Source organism: Rana temporaria, chromosome 4 (assembly GCF_905171775.1).
Source record: "Rana temporaria chromosome 4, aRanTem1.1, whole genome shotgun sequence".
In the NCBI taxonomy this organism is placed as follows: Eukaryota; Metazoa; Chordata; class Amphibia; order Anura; family Ranidae; genus Rana; species Rana temporaria.
The window spans coordinates 428,945,315-428,953,518 of NC_053492.1; the positions used below are offsets into that span (position 1 = coordinate 428,945,315).

The window sequence follows — 8,204 nt, forward strand, 5'->3', positions numbered from 1 at the left end:
AAGCAGAGGTCTTATGGATGGAGGAATGTGCCTGTCCAGCAGCATGCCAGAGAATCAGCAGTGGAAAATTCAGAGATTGCCAATTTGCCATCCCCAAAGCAGAAGTGCTAACAACAGAGCAGAGCTCTGCTAACCTCTAATCAGCACCAATAGCATCTTCTGGGTTGCACGGAGAGGAGATAGTGAACCTCTATTTCCAGACACCAGTCGCAGAGACAGAGTATTTGATAGACTTTTCTACTGAGGAAGAATAACCTAGTGAGCCTCCAGCAAAAGAGCTGGCATCAGGGTCAGACATCACTGAGCTCTGTCCAGCACCAGTAACCTCTTGTTCGTTCTACGGACAGGAGATAGGGAACCTCTATCCCCAGACACCAGTTATAGAGATTGGGGATTTGATAAACTGTTCTGCTTAGGAAGAACAACCTGGTGAGCCTCCAGCAGAAGAGCTGGTATCAGGGTCAAACGTCAGTGAGCTCTGCCCAGCACCAACAGCAGCATCTGTGGAGTTACAAAAGACTCCTCCAGCTGAAGCACTGGCCACCAGACAGAGGGTCCAAGACCTCTGCCCCACACCTGCAGCAATTCAAGGGGCCCATAGTGAGACGGTGACAGTCATTTCCCAACAGTTAGTCAGAGTGCATGATGTGGGGTCCTCAGCTGAAGTGCTAACAGGGCAGAATGCTACTGGCCTCTGCACACAACTGCAGCCTGAGCTGATATCAGTGGATGGGACTGTAGTCTCCACTCACAGCAACCCAGCTGAAGGGCTGGTAACAGGGAGTGCTGCTAGATTCTGCCCTCAACTAACAGAAGAGGAAGTTCCTGTGAAAGTGGATGACATTTTGGTCTCCACTGACACAACCCCAGAAAACGATGCGGCACTGAGAATGCCAGCCATGCTTTGCAAGCACTGGGGGATTTGTATCTACCAAAAGTGGATTGGACTTTAGTCTCCACTTGTATATCCCAGGGATGCTGGGCAGTTGGTTCATTCTGATGCGCACAACAAAATGTGCCCATCAGCGTGCCCCTTAACATAAAATGTGCCCATCATCATGCCCCTTATTTTAGGTAAAGGTTCCCTATAATGGGCATATTTTATGTTAAGGGGCGCTCTGATGTACACAACAAAATGTGTCCATTAGTACGCCCCTTAGCGTAAATGTACCTATCAGAGTGCCCCTTAACATAAAAAAAGGGGCATGCTGATGGGCACATTTTATGTTAAGGGGCACTCTGATGGGGACACCTGATGTGATGGGGACACCTGATGTATTGGGGCACTCTAATGGGAACACCTGACGTAAGGTGGCACTGTAATGGGGATGCCTGATGTAAAGGGGCACTCTGATGGGGACACCTGATGTAAGGGGTCACGCTGATGGGAACACCTGATTTTAAGTGGCACTGTGATGGGGATACCTGATGCAAAGGTACACTCTGATGGGCACACCTAATGTAAAGGAGCACACCTGATTTGATGGAGACACCTGATGTAAAGGGGGGACTCTGAGGATGGCACCTAATGTTACGGGAGCATTCTTATGGGGACAAATGATGTAAGGGGGCACACTGATAGGAGACACCAGATGTAAGGTGGCCTTCAGGATAACCCCTTGCTGACCAGCCGCCGCAGTTATACTGCAGCAGGTTGGCTCCCCCTCGTAGCTATACGTCAATTCGCTTTTTGACCACTAGGGGGCTTGCTCCACACAGAGACAGAACAGAGATCTGTCAATGTAAACAGACAGATCTTTGTGCTGTCAGGGGTAAGGAGAGCAATCAGTTGTTTATACAAATTATGAACAACGGTCGGTCTCCTCACCCAGGCAGTCTCACCCCCCACAGTTAGAATCACTCCCTAGGTAACACAGTTAACCCCTTGATCGCCCCCTACTGTTAACCCCTTGCCTGCCAGTGACATTTACACAGTAATCAGTGCATTTTATAGCACTGATCCCTGTATAAAAAAACTAAAATGTGTCAAAAGTGTCTGATCTGTCTGCCATAATGTTGCAGTCCTGATAAAAATTGCTGATCACCGCCATTACTAGTAAAAAAAAAAGAATGATAAAAATGACATAAATCTTTCCCCTATTTTTGCACAAACCAATCAATATACGCTTATTACGATTTTTATTACCAAAAATATGTAGAAGAATACATATCGGCCTAAACTGAGGAAAAAATTAGCTTTAAAAAAAAAATAACTATTGGGGATATTTATTATAGCAAAAAGTAAAAAACATTGGGGGTTATTTACAAAAGGCAACTCCACTTTGTACTACAAGTGCACTTTCAAGGGCAGTCGCTGTAGATCTGAGGGGGACATGCAAGGAAAATAAAAACAGCATTCTTGCTTGCCCAAAAATCTGCAGAGCTTCCCCTAATTTCAGAGATTCCCCTCAGATCTACAGCGACTGCACTTACAAGTGCACCTACAGTGCACTTGTAGTGCAGAGTGGATTTCCCTTTAGTAAACATTTTCATCTGATAGGAAAGTTAGGGAAACTTTCCAACAGCAACACAGTCCTGTTTTGTTTTTGACAGGTAAACAGATAATTTATATTAAAATAAGGAGGATAGGAAAGATAGCACACCAATAAGCTTTGTATTGCTGTCAAAACATCCATCATGGAACCTTCTATACAGTGTAATAAACTGAGGCTACATCCAGCTTCAGTCTCTCCTGAGGCATGGTCAGACCAATCATGTCATGGAGCTGGACTCCAACACACTAGCATAATCTTTCTCGACTTGCTTCCCCACCTCTCTGCAGTCATAAGAGGCACTCTAAGGCCACGTACACACGGTCGGTCCAAACCGATGAAAACGGCCTGAAGTCCAGTTTCATCGGTCCAAACCGACCGTGTGTACGGCCCATCGGTCTGTTGTCCTTCGGACAAAAATGAGAGAACTTGCTTTAAAATCGAACCGATGAACGGCTGACCATCGGTCAAAACCGATGGTTAGTACACAAAAGCATCGGTTCAAAACCCGCGCATGCTCAGAATCAAGTCGACGCATGCTTGGAAGCATAGAACTTCGTTTTTTTCAGCACGTCGTGTGTTTTACGTCACCGCGTTCTGACCCAATCGGTTTTTGAACTGATGGTGTGTACGTACATCAGACCGTCAGGCCACTTCAGCGGTGAACCAATGAAAACGGTCCGTCGGACCATTCTCATCGGATGGATTGACCGTGTGTACGCGGCCTAAGAGGTCTTCTTTCTAAATAGTTGTGGGCTAATCAGTCTGATACACCTTCAAGACTTTGTTGCCCAAGGCCTTGAATTGTTTGGCCTAACCCCAAATCCAAACCTTCTCCCAACATTACTGTCCCAAATTTTTAGTCAGCTCAATCTCCTTTTAAAAAGTGTGTGTGTGGGGACGGTATAGAACCCCTGACATTTTTGTTGTCCCCAATTGGAAAATTTCACTTTTGCTTTGTGTCCCAGGAACAACACAAGGGACGTCAACAAAGACACAGGTAGCAAAGAAGGACATACAGAGGTTTTCTGCCATTGGAGAGTTTTCACTTAGTGACTATGCAGGAAGTGAGGAAATATTTCTTCAGTGGAGGTTATGGATAAAAATGTGAAAAAGGTTATATGCGTCTCACTCTTTGCAAAACGAAACGTCTTGCCTGGAGTTGAGCTTTAAATATATTCCATTCCGATTTTTTTTTTTTTTTACGTTTTATCACCGAAACCACAAACTTAACACGGAACAAGCTGAAAATCTGAAACCTCAGCACTGCACAAAAAACTATAATGAAAACAATACTGTAACACTTGAAGCGTACATAATTCTATGGGAAAAAAAAAAGTTAAAAACAAAGGCAGAAAGTATAGGAAAAAAAAAAGATTCGCCTTACACGACCCAAAACTCACTTAAGAGACAAATTTATTTGAACTTGAGCGCTTTGCTTAGAAATATGCAGGGCTGAAAATGACTCACACATGTTAAGCTTACTATTGATGGTGCCGGCATTGGTGGTTGAAGATAAAGCAGTACAGAGCTTGCTAACAACTCCTATCATTTATCTTACTTAGAACAGGGAGCTCCTCCACATTGTGCTTAAGTGTTTCCCACGATGAGTCAAGCTATGACATTTACGCTCATCTCACCTTCACCAAAACTTTCTACACAGCTAAAATATAGGAGAGATAAACCAACATGAATAATGACTCTGGTCTTAGTGTATCTGCACCCTTCATGGATGATGTACATCTAGGGTGTATTTTCTAAAAATTTTGGACCAGCCAGTTGTATATTTTATGTTCGCTGACTTCATCTTTGGATTGACTAATAGACATAACAAAGGAGAATTTTCTAATTTAAGTGCACCTGTTTAGTAGCAGATGGAAAGCTCCACAGTAGTAGAGGAGGGAAGTATAGACACAGCTTGGTAAATGGTGAAACTCTTAAAACCCAACTCCAGGAAAAACTTAACCCCCCCATCCTCTTTCCCACCCCCTCTATCCGATCATTGGGTTGGCAAAAAGAAAACTCTCCTTTTCCCGAGCAGAGAGAAGAGCATGATGGGCCACCAGCAGCTGTACTGGAGTCACCCGAGGAAGTTCAGCCAGGGATCCCGCTCCTGCCGCTTGTGTTTTTAACATACAAAGATTGATCCACAAATACGGACTGAACATGTGCCGCCAGTGCTTTAGGCAGTAAGCAAAGGACATTGGCTTTACTAAGCTGGACTAAATAGATGCTTATTTGGATATTTAAACAAGATCTATGGCCAGAAATTAATACTTCAGATGAGATATACAGATGGTACCTACTTTGAAAAACATAAACACGTGAATTATGTTGGCTTACAACTTGTAGTTGGTACCCAAGACTTTTGAAGAACATATACACCTGAATAAAATTGGTTTATACCCTCTGAATAAAAAAAAACAAAAAACTCTCAAAACCCCCATGGTGCATTGTGTCCCTCTCTTCACTATTTACTTCCTGGGTATTTATTAACTTACTTCTGGGTGTCCACATCACTGCCTGTGTGATGTGGACAATTCCTATTGGCCGGCCAGCAGAGGGGTCATGTCAGGATTCTGCAAAGAGATAGAGTTGGAGCAATGGGAGTGTAGAGGCCCAGACGATGAGAGTTAACAAGCAATGCTGGATTTGTGGTCCCTGCAGGAGGAAACTGCACCAGAGATGGTCCTGAATGGTGGGAAAAAACATTCAATAAATATATAATTACAAAAATTGTTGGCCGAACAAAACATCCAATCAGATGCAGTCGTTGTTTGTGTATTCTGACTGCCGTTGGCGGCAGCTGTAAGGCCTCTTACACACGATAGGTTAAACAGAGGACAACGGTCTGATGGACCGTTTTCATCGGTCAAAACCGATCGTGTGTGGGCCCCATAGATTATTTAACCATCGGTTAAAAAAAAGCCAATTTGCTTTAAATTTAATCCACGCATTCTCAGAATCAAGTCGACGCATGCTTGGAAGCATTGAACTTCATTTTTTTCAGCACGTCGTTGTGTTTTACGTCACCGCGTTCTGACACGATCGTTTTTTTAACCGATGGTGTGTAGGCGCGATGGACCATCAGTCAGATTCATCGGTTAACCGATGAAAACGGTCCATAGCAAGAGGGATTCATCCATCTGTGCTGTTAGATGTCAGAATCTGTTTGATATAAAATATCTAACAGTATATGGCCAGCTTCACTGAATACTGAAGTTGTAAAAGTTTTTTAATGGACAGGCCTTTGGAATTAACATCATTTTTAGACTGAAAGGACCCACAGCAACCAATTAGACTTTAGCTCACTGTTGGTTCAAATGAAGATTAATTTTGTTTGCTTGTTCCAGGTTGATGTACTTTTGCAATCTGCTTCTCGCTTTATTGAATAATCCAGTAAGGCTTACTGGCCTCTCTAAAGCAGAACTATAACTTTAAGGACTCATGCACACTGGATGTTTTTAACCTGACGTGGGGTGGGATGTCTGAACTTTTTTTTTGTTCGAACTGTAAATGCCCCTCCATATTAGCCTATGTGTTCATGCACACATAGGCATTTATAGGAAATTAGAGGCAGAGGCGTTTATACGCACAATAAAACTAATGCCCTGTACACACGATTGGTTCATCTGATGAAAACGGACCGTTTTCATCAGACGAACCGATCGTGTGTGGGCCCCATCATTTTTTTTCCCATCAGTGAAAAAACGTAGAACCTGTTTTAAAATTATCTGATGGCTAAAAAAACTATAGAAAAAAACAATTGTCTGTGGGCAAATCCATCTGTTAAAAATCCATGCATGCTCAGAATCAAGTCGACGCATGCTCGGAAGCATTGAACTTAATTTTTCTCTGCACGTTGTAGTGTTTTACGTCACCGCGTTCTGACACGAACGGATTTTTAACTGATGGTGTGTAGGCAAGACTGATGAAAGTCAGCTTCATTGGATATCTGATGAAAAAATCCATCGGTCCGTTTTCATCGGATGAACCGATCATGTGTACGAGGCATTACAGCCAGTGAGTCCAGGAGCAATGGCACTTGGCAGAAAAAAACAATGAATGCATGTAAACACGTCTACATGGGCGCGTTTAGCATTTGCACATGAATTAATTTTAATGGCCTAAATAAATTATTATTCTGGCCATTGAAATTAATTTACGCCCAAGAGCTTGATGCGCCTAAATGTTTACAAGCGCCAGTTGTTTTTTTCTCCCAAAACAGCGCTGCCAGGAGGAAAGGAATCTAGGAGAGATAGCAAAACATAGAGTGTGCATGCGACTTTACAAGCGGGAAGGTTAGACTAACAATAGTATCTGGTCAACAGTACAGGAAAAAGCCTATTATGGGTTTATGAAAAGAACACTAAATAGACAAGTTGAATTGGGAAACGTGTATCCATTAAAGCTGAACTACAGAAAAAAATCAAAGTTACCAATGGGGCACTGCAAGGGTAAAAATGCTTGTTTGTTTGTTTTTTGTCTCCAGAACTACAAAAAGCAGTTCTAATTACTTTTTCTGATCATCTGGCTTCATGAATCTGACACTGCTTCTCCTACTTCCCTTTCCTATGGTGGTCTCTCTCTGATCACCACCTTATTAGTTTCGCTCTCCCCCTGTCTTCCACCACCTTTGCCTCCAATTGCCGAACAATCCCCCCGTAGAAACCTTTGCCACTTCAACCCTTCTATTCTCTATTCTGCTACTGACCACCTTTATGACAAAATCTCACCCCTGGGGAGATCAAGCATAATTAAAATGAGTATATTACCCAAATTTTTGTACCTCTTTCAGACCCTCCCGATAGCAATACCCAGATCTTTCTTCAGGCGGATACAGGCTCTCATTAATAAATTTATTTGGGCAAATAAACGCCCAAGAATTAAGGCTCATATTATATCACTGGCCAAACGGGACGGAGGAATTGCGGCCCCAGATATTTTTAGATATTACCAAGCAACATTACTGGGTCGACTTATTGACTGGAGCCGACATACTGGAGAAAAGCTATGGCCGGGGCTAGAGCAGGACCAATGTGACAGTGTCCTACAGCGGGCAGCATGGTGCTACCGGACTCTCCCAATAGAAATGAAAAGACATCCACTGATAGGACCCACCTTGCGGGTGGCACATAAGCTATTTGTAAGGGGGGTACTATCGACGGAGGACTCACCCCTTTTTCCTATCTTGGGAAATCCGCAGTTTGTACCAGGGTCATTGAACGGCCCCTTTAGTAAGTTATTGGAACAGGGGTGGTTTCAAGCATCGCATTTCTTGAGGGAGGGCGCTTGGATCCCCAGGCAGGAAATGGAGAGGAAAGACTTGCCCTACCAACTAGACTTTTGGAGATCCTTACAATTGTACCACTTCTTAGACACTCTAAAACCACCAGCTAGATACTGCCGAAGTCTGACAATGTTTGAGAGGTATTGCAGCGGGCAGGGGACTTTACGGCACTCCCTCTCAAGAATCAGTACGTTACTTAATACTCCATCAGTGGACTCTCAGTTGCCCTTTTTTAATAAATGGGAACGGGAACTAGGAAGACCCTTTACAGAAGATCAAAAAACCAAGATAATAGGGAATATTTTCCAAACATCTATGTGTATAAAGACACAAGAGATGAATTATAAAATCTTGTCTCACTGGTACCGGACCCCCGAGATCTTGAGTAAATGTTTCCCAGACATGACAGACAGATGTTGGAG

The 8,204-nt window shown here is 43.3% G+C and overlaps 1 pseudogene; it reads left to right on the forward strand.

The window, feature by feature from the left end:
- Window positions 1–4,526: 4,526 nt before the first annotated feature.
- Window positions 4,527–4,718, forward strand: LOC120935457 (annotated as a pseudogene).
- The last annotated feature ends 3,486 nt before the right edge of the window (window positions 4,719–8,204 follow it).